General features: G+C 37.4%; 1 protein-coding gene across 2 annotated transcripts in view; it reads left to right on the plus strand.

Moving 5' to 3' along the window:
- Positions 1 to 1,708: 1,708 nt before the first annotated feature.
- Positions 1,709 to 16,073, plus strand: part of LOC109047807 (protein Wnt-5b) — a 78,570-nt gene continuing 64,205 nt past the window's right edge. Inside the window, exons 1-2 of one of the 2 annotated variants that reach the window (XM_042721745.1) lie at positions 1,709 to 2,306; positions 2,417 to 2,527. The gene's annotated coding sequence lies outside the window, so the exon portion shown is untranslated. Of the gene's footprint in view, positions 2,307 to 2,384; positions 2,528 to 16,073 lie in introns of both variants that reach the window. The other variant, XM_042721746.1, reaches the window with a different exon arrangement.

Genomic DNA, 16,073 nt, shown 5'->3' on the forward strand with positions numbered 1-16,073 from the left:
TCAAAAACAGCCGTGGATGAAACAGCAGCTCAAAAGAATGTCTGTCTGTCCCGATCGAACAGAACAATGTCAAAACGCACTCTGGGAAACTGCTGAAATGACTTTATTTCAGCAAATAAGACAAGCTTGCGCTCATGTTATATATAGGTAATGAATGGAGCAACTCTGAGAAGGTTTTGGAACCGAGTCAGAGCCTGAGGACCGGAGCTGGGTTTGATTATGTACAGGAGTGAGTGGGTCCTGGAATGTTTGTCAGATAAAAGCTGCATTTCGAACACATCACAGTTTTTAGCTTGACCCTATCGTGACCGTTTTGACGCTTACATTTGATCTGCCATGGCAGACATGAGGGACAGGGCTCAAAGGCCTCGCATTCCCTTGACAGCCGCAGTGTCAGTCAGAGAGACAGGTTCCTTAACCCATACCAAGTGAAACTTTAGAAGGTCCCTTATAATACCTTCATCCCTTAGTGTTGTTACAACAATTGGGATGGGAAAAGGGCTCAGCAGATTGAGATGTTATCGATACTTTTGTCACAGTCTTTCACACTCATTGCCAGCAGAAAGCTCCAGATGTCAGAGGTGGGCACGCAGCGGTAGATCAGGCCCATATGTGCGCCGCCGCTGCAGAATGTGTGTTCTGGAGAAATGGAGTTGGGCCTGACCCGCCGGCCCCTCCACGCTCGTTAAAGCAATATCTTCACATGTGGAAACCCGATACAGCTCTACTGCGTGTTTGTCCTCCATTGTCATCTACCGTTCGTTCAGTCGCTCCATATGTGTGCGGGACTGTGGCTGCACCCCACCAGAGCTCAGAGCCAAATGTATGATTGTCGTATTTAGGCGTTTGTAGAGCTACAGCAATCTCTGAGCAGCGTGAACGTTTTCTGAATCAGGTTACAGCACTCTGTTATTCAAAACCGTGTTGTTAAATGATACTTTTTTATTGCTTTTTTTTATAAACGTTGCATATTATTGAGTAATGCTTACCATGTATTATTTCATTTTATGCAGTGTGGGTTGACATAAATGTGATGCTTTAATTCATCTTAAACTGTTTTAAACTAATTTTACAGTTCTTCTATAATTATATATTTATATATATATATATATATATACTATTTACAATAACTGTTTTCTGTTTGAATATGTTTTAAAAATAAGTTTATTCTGTGATGGCAAAGCTGAACTTCTGTGTCACATGAACCTTCAGAAATCATTCTAATGTGTTTATAAAAAAGAAGAACCATTATTAATAACTGAATGCCATTCACAACTGAGCCCAAAATCAGCATATTAGAATGATTTCTGAAAGATAATGTGACTCTAAAAACTGTAGTAATGATTCAGATATGCCATGACAGGAATACACTGTAAAATATATTACAACAGAAGAGAGTTATTTTATGTTTTACTGTATTTCTTATAAAATAAATGCAGCCTTGGTGTGCATGAGCTACTTCTTTTAACAACATTTAAAAAAGACCTGTGTGTTAGGTGTTTAATATAAAGTGAAACTTTGTATGTGAATCTTTAAAAAGTCTTGAAAAGTTTTGATTAGGTTTCCAAAGTATACCCAGGCCTGCCACAGTAAAGATCATCTCTCTTATAAAAACTAATTACTACAACTTTATTGGCTGACTAATAGGAGCAGTGGTTGGGACACTAGTCCAAGTGTTCGTCAAATGGGAACGCGCTGCCGGAGGACTGTGGTTTCTCTCCCTCCCCTGTTCCGAAGCTGGAGAGATGGGGAGGGCAGGCCCATGAGTAGGCAATACACAAACTAGTCAAAACTCAGTCTTTCACCCCCCTGCCTGCGGACTGAAGCAGTCGCTAGAGTTTCTTCGTCGTCTGCTTTTAGTGCTTTCTGGAAGCACCAGGGTTTTAGGTTAAAAGCCCGAGCAGCCTCTGGAAAGAAAAGAGGGGGAAAGTTTAAAAGGTTTCCGTGGGTTTCCTGCGCAAAAGGAGGATTTAATGCAGAACTGAAGTTTTAAGCGCAAAAAGTTGTGAATGCATGAGCTCTGTGAGGCGGACTGATTGACTCCAGACTGCTTTTGTCTGCTAATTTCTCTAATAAGAAGGAAAAGTCTTTACTCGCTCCTGTTGCCCACCGCGAGCGCAGCGCGGTTGTTTGCGCTCTTGTCAAACTATTGAATGTTTAATTGACACCTGTTGCGTGACGTCGTAATGCGCTGTAGCCCGGTAAGTGTATCACAATTTTTTAAACTTTAACTCGAGTGATTTTCGCGAAACTTTTTTTCCCCCCGCAATGGACAGCGCCGGACTGTTTTGGAGTATGTTCTTGAGGTGAATGAAACAGAAAAACCCTGGAAACGCAAATACCAAGTTAAATTTATCGGAGGTGGAATTGTTTCGTATTTTCAGAAGTAACTCCTACTTTGTATGCGCTTCAAAAGAACATCACGTAGAGCAGAAGACCAGGTTCAGCTGTCAGGACTTCAGCTCTGGGACTTTGGAGGAACTTTTGGAGACCTGCACTGAACGGATAGATCGAGATCTGCAAACAAGTAAGTTGTAGTTACTACCAACCCTAAAACTTGTATTGTTTGGAAAGGATGTTTGTTGATGTTGCCTCAAACTTTTGGTTGTTTTAAGAGAAGTGTGTAGCTACCCGCCAGCGAAACTTGCAGGCTTCGTATAGGCTACCCTCTTCATCTCAAGGTTCCTACAAAAATATGTTTTTGCCCAAGGCATAGAGAGAGCGGGGAGTTGTAACACCATCGGTTTGAGCAATTAGAAAAGAGCTACAGGAGTAAAATCTCTGTCATACATGTCCACCACCTTCCCGAGGTGACAGTACAAGTTGTAGGACTCTTTGTTTTAAATATAACGGGTTTACGTGACATAAAACGATTTGGGGGTAAAACTGTATAATTTCACGTCTGGTTTATCATTTGATTTGCGTTCATGTTAACGGATGTTAAATGACAAACATAGTACCAACTGAATCAAAAGGTTGTCTTGTTTAACATTCGCAAACTATACACGTTTTAGATTTAAAAAAAAAAATAATTAAAATAATTCAATAAATAATAATAATTAAAAATATATATATACAATGGAGGGTTGTAACATTTTTCAATGTAGGCTACTGGACCCAAAAAAGGGACAGTGTATAGGCCTGTGTTTGACACAGCGGTGAGAGTGACTAACATTCACACAGTTAGTTTTTATGTATTTCTATATTTGTTATCCCTTTTTTATTAAGAATTTTTCTTGCAAAATGTTTTCTGTTTGTTTAACTTTTGGATAAAATTTGCATAGGAGTGATACATTTTTAGTATTATGTTGAGCAAGTAAATTACCACAATAGGCTACATTCGTTCACAAAATGTGCATGCTTTCTATTAGTGTTACAACCCTCTTTTGTAGGCTACTTGCAACCCTCCACTCTCTTGTATGGTACCTGACGTTAATTTACATAGTTTGAGGATAAATTGTAGATTTATAAAGTAACCTAATTAAATACAGATAAATATGGAAATCTCTGCATTACAGACGTTTAAATGTTTTACAACACTTCCGTTCTTCCCTACTGCTATAGAGTCTTTTTTATCCACTTGGATTCTTTAATATTTGTTGACATAAAGAACACTTATATCCTGTACATTTTTAATGGTCTGAAGTTGACTCACTCTTTGAACAGTTAATTCTGTTAACTCTAGTAATCTGAATCACTTTCCTCTCAATGGATATGGGGCACATCTTTCAAACTGAAGTCAAATGTTTGAAATGATTTTATCGGGATCGTGTCGGGATTTTCTTGTGAAAACACTTCATGTAATGTGTTGAAGCTGAGAAAATGATCGACAGTTGCTGACTTATGCTGCAGTTTTTAAATAAGCCATCTGTAGTCTGTCAATGAAAAAGATTTCTCGGCCATTTGAGAAGCGTCAGGCAGAGCTGGTCGCGGTTGCATAGGGCCCCGTGGCCTCCAGGGGGCCCCATGTCAGAGTTCAGACTGTAATACTCTATAATAATAACTTTTATAAAGTTTCAGTCGCATGTGTTAATGTTTGAAAATGAAGAGGGGGCTATAAAACTGGTGCAGACTGCAGAGAAGTGGGAAAAGAGGAAAGAAAGTGAGCAACATAAGGGTACGTGAAGGATTTAGAAAATATATTGTTGAAATGGCTTTTGCTGCATCGTGCTGCGAGCGCTTTGAAGACCCGCTGTGCCAGTGTAACAACAGTAATGAACATGAACGATATTGTTGTCTTGGACTCTTCAGAATCAGAATTATTATCAGAATGGTTTAGATTTTTAGAACGCATATTTTATCTTATTTTTCATCGACCAGTGTAAAAGTTCTTTCAGATTTTCTCATTGATGTGAACAAAACAGCAGAAGTGCTGAATATAAATGCAAGTTCACTCTGACAGCAGGTGGCGCTTTAGGATCAGCAGAAATACACCATTACCATGGTTACCCCGTACACAAAGCAGTGTAGCGCAAGCACAACTTCTGACACCTGCTTGTCTGTCAAGGAGGTCAAAGGAAGTCAAACAGTATCTACATGTTTTCAAATTAAATTATACCATATCTTTATTCAAACATTTTTTTACACTTATACATTTTTGCATTTTAATCAGGAATAAAACCTGCCAGCTCAAAATTTTAATATGATAATAATAACAATTATATTAATAATAATAAATTATTCCCTTTAATTTTCATAATCCAGGCGTTCTTGGTTTATTAAAGCATTAATCTCACAAAATTTTCATATATTTTTCTAAAAGCAATGGTTAAAGGGTTAGTTCACCCAAATATTAAATTGTCATTAATGACTCACCCTCATGTCGTTCCAAACCCGTAAGACCGCCGTTCATCTTCGAAACACAGTTTAAGATATTTTAGATTTAGTCCGAGAGCTTTCAGTCCCTCCATTGAGAATGTATGTACGGTATACTGTCCATGTCCAGAAAGGTAATAAAAACATCTTCAAAAGTAGTCCATGTGACATCAGAGGGTCCGTTAGAATTTTTTGAAGCATCGAAAATACATTATGGTCCAAAAATAGCAAAAACTATGACTTTATTCAGCGTTGTCTTCTCTTCCGTGTCTGTTGTGAGCGCGTTCACAACACTGCAGTTTAGTGATATCCGGTTCGGCGAACGAATCACTCGATGTAACCGGATCTTCTTGAACCAGTTCACCAAATCGAACTGAATCGTTTGAAACGGTTCGCGTCTCCAATAAGCATTAATCCACAAATGTCTTAAGCTGTTAACTTTTTTAATGTGGCTGACACTCCCTCTGAGTTCAAATAAACCAATATCCCGGAGTAATCCATTTACTCAAACAGTACACTGACTGAACTGATGAACACCGAGCCGAGCCAGATAACGAACGAAACATTGACTCGTTCTCGAGTCATTAATGACATAATTTTAATATTTGGGTGAACTAACCCTTTAAGCTTTTACATTTTTAAAAGTTTTAAATAATTGTTAAAAGTGCTTAATAAGTAAATATATCTTCATATTTATGTATTGAAAGATAAACACTGAGTAGATGATTAAGACAGTTTGGTAATTTTTTACAACAGGGTTATTATAGTTAACTCAGATAAAATATATATATATATATTTTTTTTTTTTAAATGTTACTTGAAATAAAATAAATGTTAACTGAAATAAAATACTTATACTGTTTTATTTTAGCTAGTTGACATGGCAACATTTCCCATTTTCATTTATCTTGTTCTAAAATAACACTAAAACTGAAATAAAATGTAATATACAAAAAAATAAAAAAATAATAAAAACAACAACAACAAAACAATAAAAATACTAAAACTTTCAAATGAAAATGACAGCAGAAAGTATAAAAATAATTCAATATATTAACAAAAACTATAATAGCACATGAATGATACTAAAATAACATTGCTTTACAATAAAGTGTCAGTGTAAGATGTATACAATGGGGGATGGGGAGTTGTTATGGGGGGCCCCTCTTTTGAAAATCTGATTAGGGCCCCCAAAATGCTAGGGCCGCCTAACACTGGCGCCAGGGTCCAAATTATGACTTGAACCTTGATGCCAGGATTTGAAAGCGTCTTTTCTTTTACACATAGCTGATGATACATATATGTGTATGTGTGTGCTTTAACAGTGTTTTCAAACATTACAGTAACCTCAAAAATTAGATTACAAATTGATCACGCCTCGCCAAGTGTGTAGTATACGTTTGCGAACAGAAGTCATGTTTGCCTTCAGCAGGTAACCAAAGCAACAGTACGCTTCTCGAGTGCTTGACATTAAGATCAATATATCGGCAAACCTTAATTTTTGTGTAAAACGTCTTTAAAATGGTTTTCTAACTGGGTTGTGCGTAATTTTTTTTCCAACATCTTCAGAAAGCTGCTTTGCTACATTTGCTAATGTCTTCATCTCAAAGTTTTTCTAAGATATTTTTTATTATTTTAATATTTAGCATGCAAACTGTCGAAGGCATTTGCATTATTTGAAGACTATCAAGGACTGCTTGTAACTTTTTTTATTTTTTATTTGCAACCACATTCTCAATCATTTTGCTTTTACAGCAATACTTTAACACAAAATATTTTTTTGAGCAGCTGGAAGGACATCGGATTTTAAAGGACATACAAACAGTAAATTGTTTTATTTGAAATTTAATGTAGGCCTTTTGAAGAATAGCAGTCAGTGAATTTTCTGAGGTATTTTTAAGGGTCAACAAACTTTACGCAAACCTTTCAGTGCTTCTGTTTTGTTTCATTATTATGAATATTTCTTGTTTTGCCCTCTCCACAGTATTTTGGTTTCTGTGTGTTTGTGTAATGTAAAGCTACCTTTCCAGTGCCTCTAGAACGATAAGAAGATTCTTGTCTGTTCGGCCAAAATAGTTTCTAACCGCAAAAATATAAACAGGTGTCCTTTAACCAAACACGTGAAGATTTAGATGTACTCTGAGGCTCTCTTTTATCAGCTCGAACTGAGGAACAGACAGTGGGAAGCAATATCTCCTGTTGTGTGTATAAACGCTGGCTGCGGGTTTCATTCCCCTATGTCGGCCGTATAATTCATGTGTTTGTGTTTTACATTTTCTCCCTGCCAGAGACTGTATTTGTGCAGGTTTAATTGTGTTAAATGTCCTTATCGATACTTTACAGTGAAGTAAACCTTATTCTCACACACATAATGAAGCTACTTTCTCCCTCTTAACAGACCACTTTAAGGACTTAACTGAGGTTAAGAGGGTCCACAGAGTCCTGTGCTTTAATTTGGCGAACCATTTTCTTTTGAAATCGTAATACTCCCTCTTTTTGAACAGGACGGTCTGGGTAAGAGCAAACAGGCATCCATGTTGCACTTGATTATTCCCATTTGTTCTGCGGCAATGTGGTGATTTGAATCAGCATGAATCTGAAAATGTGTTATCCATGGTGCGGTAAATATCTAGAGGATGTATATGGAAGTGTGTTTGTTGAGGTTTTCCTTTTGTTAATTAGTTTTAAAACAGTTTGTGGCCGTTTTCTTTGATCACGCAGCCTAAAGCCTCGTTTTTGGAGGGAAGGGGGTCGGATATCTGATCAAGAGCTTGCTGTTTAGCTTTCAGATGTTTTTAGCCTCGATCCTACGTCAGCCCAGGGTTTTCCCCTTTTCTCCTTTATATGTGTCTATCTGTTTTTCTGTGGTATTTGGAATGTGATGGGGCTGAGTTGATTAAGACATTGATTCATTTAATGAAATGTTTGAGTTCTGGGGTGGAATGAAAAGCTGCAGACACCAGCCGTGTTTCTGTGGCCAAAGCTCTGGGAAACCTCTCAAGAGCTGATTCAGAGAGATAAAACCGTCAACAGCCCACCTGCACAAGCCAACCTGCCTCTCTTGCCTGAGCACGCGCTTCACACACACACACATGTACATCCCCTATCATCCGCAGCACACACTCTTTGGCTCTCTGTCTGTTTTTCTCTTTCTCTCTCACTTACGTTTCATTCTCTCACTCTCAGGAAAATGCACGGAGACAGTTACAATCCGAATGCATCCTTTCCTTGAAACATGGCAGTAGGAAACAAAAGCGATCTGTCAGGTTGTACTTTGTTGTTCCTGATCACCATGATCCAGATGCCTCTCAAAACTGTGATAAAACTCCCCACCAGGCCCTGCGGTCCATTGAGAGGTTGGGTCTCTTTCTTTTAAGTGCAAATAATACCACCCCCTTCTCACATGCATCATGTAAGCTGTTCTGTCAGTGATTTGGGGACTGATAAAAGTGCCCACAGCCTGGCCTGAGCCTGATGTGTCTGGCATTGATGTGTGCATAGGACCCTTTTATCCACATGCTAGGAAAAAGATGGTGTGGTGATGTGTGATCCTCAAGATCAAATGCAGTGGTGGAGCTAATGTTTTGTGGATGAATTTGGGATGATGCAAAGGGCCACAAAATTTGACATTTATTTAGCTTAAGCTATTTATATATGCATACAAATATTGTCATTTATATATTAAATTTTCTGTATAAATTATACACTTTTTTTATTTTTTTTGTAGGGGAAATGATGCAAAGGATGAAAAAGAATTTTACATTTAGCTAAAAGTGTGTTTTTTTTTTTTTTTTTTTTTTAACAAATATTGGAATTTATATTTATTACATTTTCTGTATGTATTTATATATTTATTATATTTATATTTCATATATGAAACATTTTTTAACATTTTTTATTTTTACATTTTTTTCTTTCAAAAATAGTTGCAAAAGTCTAAATAGATAGAAGAGCCCAAGATAATTTGACACATTTATTTAGCTAAAGCTTCTATATATAAAGCCTATATATAAAAGTGTGTGTGTGTTGTATATATATATATATATATATATATATATATATATATATATATATATATATATATATATATATATATATTAGATTTTTATATCAGTTTTAGGTTTTTTTATGCTTTTCTTTGGAATAATCTATGTAATTCTATGGAACTGGAATGTTAAATTATAAAAGCTAAAATTATAAATTAGCCAAAACATTTAATAAACAACTACGCAAGGGGTGGAAGATGTGTGAAATGGCAATTCTGCAAAGTTCATGCAGATTCTTGACTATAGGTCAGACATCACATGAATTTGAGCTTATGGGATCATCGTTTTCTCCCTCTCCCAGACTTATAATGCAGAGTAAACTAAAATCTTGACTTGCTGAGCAACTATTTAACAGTTCTGCATTGCACTGCAGTTATTTTTCGCTAGAGATTATGGCCTCCTGACTGGAGCGGTTTTCTAGCTTGTAATCATGTCAGAGACAGTGTTATTTGTTCAGATGCTCACAAGAAGCTCCAGCACCAGGTGTGCACTCTTTAAAACATGCCACTGTTTCAACACTGCCTTGAAAAATAGGAGCCTATGTTCATTGATTACAGAGATCCAGACTGTGAAATGCTCATGTTTGGCCTCCTGCCTTTCACCCGCTGAAGGGCACAGCGTATCGACATCATGTCTGAGTGAGAACACGCCTGTCTGTCTGTGTGTTTACCTTCATCACCTGTGCCGCACGTCAGCATCTGTCACTCACACACATGCACACATGCATATTGACGTCCTGTCTGGACACAGAGACAGTGATCAGCAGAAGTGCTGCGTGCATCTCAAACACATCATGAGTAATGCGGAAATTACAGTGCTGGGTTTGTTGATGCAGATTTAGCATGACATCTATCTAGTGCTAAAGAACAGCTGTGTCACCGTTTGCCCTTAAGCTTGTTTATAGCTAGCTACTTGAATAATAACACACTTTTTAATGGCACAGACATGGGAACTCTATCGCCCCCTTGAGTTTACTGTAATGTTAAGTATGTACAATAAAACTCTGCGCAGTACGTTTATGGCCTTATAGTTTCTTTCTACTTTTTATAAAAGCATGCTCTGACCGCATCTGTAAAACAGTGGCTGTGGATGTTACCGGCAGAATAAAACATACATGATGTTTCTCCCCACCAGGATGTATTGTCAGTGCACCATGGCGTCAACCCAGTGTAAACACAGCTGCATGTGACACTTCTGGCCAGCTGTTAATTTGTGAGTGTGTGTGTTCACCTCTGAGTGTTACAAGAAGATTCCCCGTCGGCTATTTAGCAGAATTCAGGGATATTCCCGCACATTAATCAGCTATGCAAACGACTTGGTGCTTATTTAAGATTTAGAGTGTTTTTCAGAGGAGAGGATAGATTTTACAGATATAGAGTGCTGTTGTGTGTGTTTGTGTGTGTGTGTGTGTGTGTGTGTGTTTAACCACTTTAAGGCCTGTGGAGTCCTGCTCGAGGTTTCGAAGTGCTGTAATAGATAAAAGCCATGCGTGTGAATCTCTCCCCCTCGCTGTTAGATAATGATGTGCAAAATTGGCCGTCTTGATGGTGAGTCTTTGAGTGTGGCCTGGGCAGCAGGAGGGGTTTGAAGCACAGCAGGGTTTCTGGAAGTTGTTGAAGGGTGCTGGAGTGGATGATGTGCCTCTTTCTCCTGGTTATATGCCCTAATTGAGCTCTGCTATGGCTCTGAGCCTGGCTCAGCAGTGTTTACAAAGTCTCTTCTGTAAGCTGGATATTAGCAGACTACGTATTTGCATGTTTGTATACGTGTTTGTGTATTCACATGTACATATTTACAAGGGATGTGCACCGGAGTGCTTGGAAGCGACAGCAGTGATGGATCGTGAAAGCACTTTTATTTGCGTAGTATTTTTGTCTTGTTTTCCAGTGCAAACATTCTTTAAACAAAAAATATTTACTTGATTTAAGAAACATTTATTTATTAAGTCTTGTTTTCTGAGAAATGTATCTAAATTAAGTGAGGTTGATGTTTAAAACATAAAAATGACTTTTTGCAGTGTAGCAACAATGAGTCATCATTTTTAATTTTGTGATTTTTTTTCCCCCTCTTTTTTGCCATTTTGGATGGTAACTTGTTAAAAATGGCTAGAAAGAGCACAAAATAATGGAACAGGGTCTTTGTATATATTTATTATATACATTTATAAATAATTTGTATTATGTTTATTATAAATGAATTATATATTTTTGTTTTTAATAATTTTTTTATCACTTTTTTATAATAATAATGTTAACCTAATTAAAAAAATTTAAGTTGACTATTACAATATTAGGATGTTGTGTCTTTTCATTCTCATGTGAAATTGTAAGTTTTGTTTTTGCATAAAAAAAGTGTAATTTCAAAGGATTTTGATATGAAAGTCCAAAGTTAAGGTGATATTGTTCGATACAATGCAGTGGCCAAAGATGACCTCTCTTGATCTTCCCCTGGTACTGTACTGGTTAAGTTAGTTAAGAAGTCTGGTGATGATACCAGCACCACAACATACCCCGCTGGAGAGCAACATCAAAAAACATGCTGGTCTTCTAAGCAGGGTTTGATCAGTCTGTCTACTTGTCTATACTAGTCTTGCATTAGGCACGCTAGCTCACAAATGGAAAGATTTAGTTTCAATCAGTGTTGCCAAAGATCTGTAATGCACAGTTGTCACTGGCAGGGTTTCAACGTGCTTTATCTCATTAATGCTGTTGCATGAATGCATTGAGTAAGTCACACTTTTTTTATTACACTTAACTCATTATTTTCCCATAATTTAGGGCAAAGCTACAACATTTTAGTTAGAAAATATTGGTCTACAGCTTCACATAACTGTAGATCTAAACCAAGAAGTTTGTCTCCTTGCACTATGACTTCAGGCTACATTTCATCATATGCGATTGTTTCTGTGAATACTGTTGGAGAGATTCAGGTGTATATGCATTTATGAATGTTGCTGTAGAGCAAATGAGTATTATTATGCATTATGCATTTGTCTTTTTTTCTACAGCGATGTGTTGCAATCGGAGGCTTCTGACAGGGGCAGCACTAAAGAGCTGCCGGGGGATTTGGGTGAGAGCGGGTGGTTCTGCTTTGTGCATTTGAACACATTGAGTGAGGAATAGGGTTTAAGGAGTGAGCTAAGGAGATTGCGAGGGCACTAGCAGAGCACCGGTAATAGACTGGTATAATAGCTGTGTAAATCCTGCTTGAGCCTAGACACACACACACACACATTCACATATGGCCACGCTTTCTCTAAAACACTCTAATTTTCTCCTCTCACATGTTTTCTTGTTCTTGCACCAATTGAAACACAATTTCCCCACAGTTTAGCTTCACACACATACACTCGCTAGACGAGAGAGTGACCTCGCTGCCCCGGCCCTCACAGCAGCCTTAATTGGTGTCATTAAGAGCTCTGAAAGCCGGGAGATAATTGGCCGGGCCCACTTGAGCAAACAGGACTTCAATGGAGTCATTTAACAGCGTGATAGGGTGACGGACTGGGGAGTCCTGGGAAGAGGGCTGACAGCGAGAGAGGGGGAAATGGGGTGTTTGGGTTAAAAAAGGGTTTCTCTTAAACAAGATTTCTGGGGGCAGATGGTGGGAGTTCACCTAATCAAGCGCTGTGACCTAGTAACACTTAAACACAATGTGCTGTTATTGTTCCAAATTTGCCTGCTCTCTAAAAAATGGTTTGTTTTATAGATTTGGAGGCATTACAAATGCTAAACGGCATCTAAATGTTTAGATTAGTGTACTGTTTTCTTGTCAGTAGGGTTTGCTGAAGCAACTATCAGTATTTAGGCCCACACACACCAAGAACGCTAATTATAACGATAACTATATTAGCATCCACACCAAGGCACAAGAATGTTTTGTTTATTAAAAGCACTTGCTCCGATTATGTCGTGTGCCACTTTACATGCTTGAGCTCTTTATAGCAGGATGGATTCTGATTGGCTGTCAATATTTTTATTGTTCATATGCTGGAAAAAAAAGAATAACTTTTTGATAATGATTGTTCCTCTGTGCCATTATCATTGTAGTTGTGCTGTGGACTCTGCTACTCTTTAAAATTTTGAATGATTTATAGGCCCTGCATTTATAATATTATGGATTTAAAAGTACAAGCCGGTAATGCCTGTGAAGTAATATATTAGCGTAACACACAATTTTATATAGCTAGTCAGCTAACTGTGTTCTGTAGCATCTGCGCTATGTTGCTAAAACTATCTTTTGGATCCAACTGTAATTATTTCCCACATCAAAGTTCCAGGTTATAATATGCAAAAGTCTAAACATTAATCTTTTAATTTTACAGTGAGTAGGGAAACTTACTTAAAATAAAGGCTTAAACATATACAAAATGCACATTTAAAGGGCTCCTCTTTCGGCGACAGCTTTAAAAATGACCGCCGGACAGTGTGAACACATGGAGATTTGGGGTAGATTTAGAACAGTAGGCTGCTTTCAACTGTGAATATATCCGGTGGCAGTTTTATTGTAAAATATTGTTGCATGTTGTTTAGTATTTTTACTTTTTCTGTCATTTTGTAATGGAATTTAAATGTGATGTAAATGCAAGCTCTGTTCCTCATTGTTGGCATTCCAAGTTTATATAAAGGGCGAATGAAATGGTGTCTAAGACTAAACGTGCAATATAACTTGTGGTTTTGTTTGCTGTAATTCAGAACGAGAGCATGAATGGCCTTTATGAAGTGAAAAAAGACCTGTATGTGCCCGTGTCCTTGGTTGTGTGGGGTCATGGTGGGCTCCGTAGGGGCATCAGGATGTTTGGAGGGACTCGGAGCAGCAGCAGGTCTTTTGTTGGATTCATTTAAGAGGTTTCCCACTCCACTGCCACAACATTGTGGCTTTTATTAGCGTCCCCTCACATGCTCACAGCCAGATTCACACACTCGGGAAGTTCAGGTTTTGTGAAAAAAAAAAAAAATGCGCCTTCCATCAACTTCCCTTAACATTCTGATGTTTTTTTTTTTTTTTGTTTGTTTGTTTTTTTTTACCCCCTCAATGCATCTTTTTTTTGTTTCTTTTTTTAATATTGCCCTTTTCTTTTAGCTTTTATGTGTCTTGCTACTTCCTGCTTTCTAACAACGTCCCTAATAACTCTCTTTCTAAAGCCTAAAGCCTTTGCCTTAGGCACATTTCATGACTGATTTCACCTCATTGTGAGCTAGTTTACAGAAACACGCCGACTTCAACACGTTCAAATGGATGAACGGAATCTGGGGTACCATTAATCCGCTGTGCAGCATTTGGGAGCAATTTGGGATTTTGCATCATCACTTTCTCTTAGCTCTTACCACCTCCCCTCCACCACCAACTCACTCTCTTGGTCGGATGATGAAAAGATGGATTCAAACCCCCCATTAATGAGGATTAGCGGGGCAGGGAATGTTTGTCAGAGAGCCAAGCAGATCAAAGATGGTGCTCAGCGGACCATGAACTCCTCCAAACCCGTGATACCAAGAGTATGTGGTCGTTTACACGAATAAAACAAACAAGCAAGCAGCAACACGCCTGGACAAAGCGCCGGATGTTGTGGCTCGTCTGTTACGCTAGCGAGGCACATCTTTACCGTCTGACCCCAAATGACTCAGCAGGGGCCCGCGCTGTGTTTCCCGGGCCGGACGGCTGTGTTGATCTATTGTAAATCACGCCTCTTTCAGCCGGCCAACTCAAACATGGCCCCGGTGAATGGGACTCGTTGGACTGCTGGTGTGGTCCTCCGTTTATTTGCCTCCACATCCACGGAGGCTCTTTTAAAGAGCCATTTAGAGTGTGCAGAGGCCTCGAGACGACATTTAAAGCAGACGTGGCGGAAGGGCCGCAGCGCAGGACACGCTACAGGTGCTGCGTTGTGCATCTGTGTGTGTATCCCAGCTTGTTGGTCTGAATGGAAACTGTGAGTTAAGGCTCCCTCGGTGGTGTTCTGCATTCCGGGAGTGCTGTGATTATCACCATCATTGCTATTAGAATGCAAACAGACAGATGTTTAGATAGATGGAAACTGACTTGCAGTCAGTAAGTCAGGAGGAATAATTATTAATGGATGACAGATATGGGTTTTGGATGATGACAGATGTAATGCACTGTATGATGTTTAAAATATCTTGTTTAAATTGTATGAAATATTTACATTTTAAGATTGTTAATATATTATTATTTTATATTATTTAATATTAATAGACATGCACATATAGATTATTTAATATAATATAAAAGATGCATCTTAGTTTTAATGTATGTATATATATATATATATATATATATATATATATATATATATATATATATATATATATACATGTGTGTTTGTGTGTGTAATAATAATATCATTAGATATGCATGTGAATATGTATTTTTATAGTTGTATCTAAAGAAAACATTTTCCTTTTTTTCTCCTATTTAAAAGCTTAAATTAACATTTTATTTTGATTATTTATAATACTGTAGATATTTCATATATACACCATATTGTTTGAAAAAAAGTCAGTAAGATTTGTAAAAGCTTTTAAAAGAAGTCTCTTATGCTCACTCAGGCTGCATTTATTTGATCAAAAATACAGTAAAAATTGAAATATTGTGAAATTTTATTTTGATTTAAATGAACTGTTTACTATTTGAATTTATTTTAAAGTGTAATTTATTCCTGAGTGATAAAGCTGAATTTTCAGCATCATTACTCCCGTCTTAAGTGTCACATGATCTTTCAGAAATCTTTATAATATGCTGATTCGGTCTATTATAAATAATGTTGAAATCGTTGATATTCTTTAGTTTTCTTTAATAAATAGTTTAAGAGAACAACATTTCTTTACATTTTTGAGCTTTTTAACAGCATTCTACAAAAAAATTCTTTAAAATAGAAATGCTTTGTAACATTTTTTAAATGTCTTTACTCTCACTTTTGATTGATGTAATGCATCCTTGTTGAATAAAAGTGTTAATTTCTTATGAAAGAAAAAACTAACCCCAAACTTTTGAACGGTAATGTGTGTGTACATAGCCTGTATAAAACATTAATGCAAAATTAGTATTTGATAAGAGAAAATGTTCATTGTTCATTGTCAAAACTGTCAGTAGGGCACAGTTATTGACAGAAAGAAAATGACTGAACATAATTGATGATTTAGAGTGGACAGTCAAAAGTCAAGCATTTCATTAACGATGGACTCAGACAGTGAT

Source organism: Cyprinus carpio, chromosome B4, assembly GCF_018340385.1.
Source record: "Cyprinus carpio isolate SPL01 chromosome B4, ASM1834038v1, whole genome shotgun sequence".
Taxonomy (NCBI): Eukaryota; Metazoa; Chordata; class Actinopteri; order Cypriniformes; family Cyprinidae; genus Cyprinus; species Cyprinus carpio.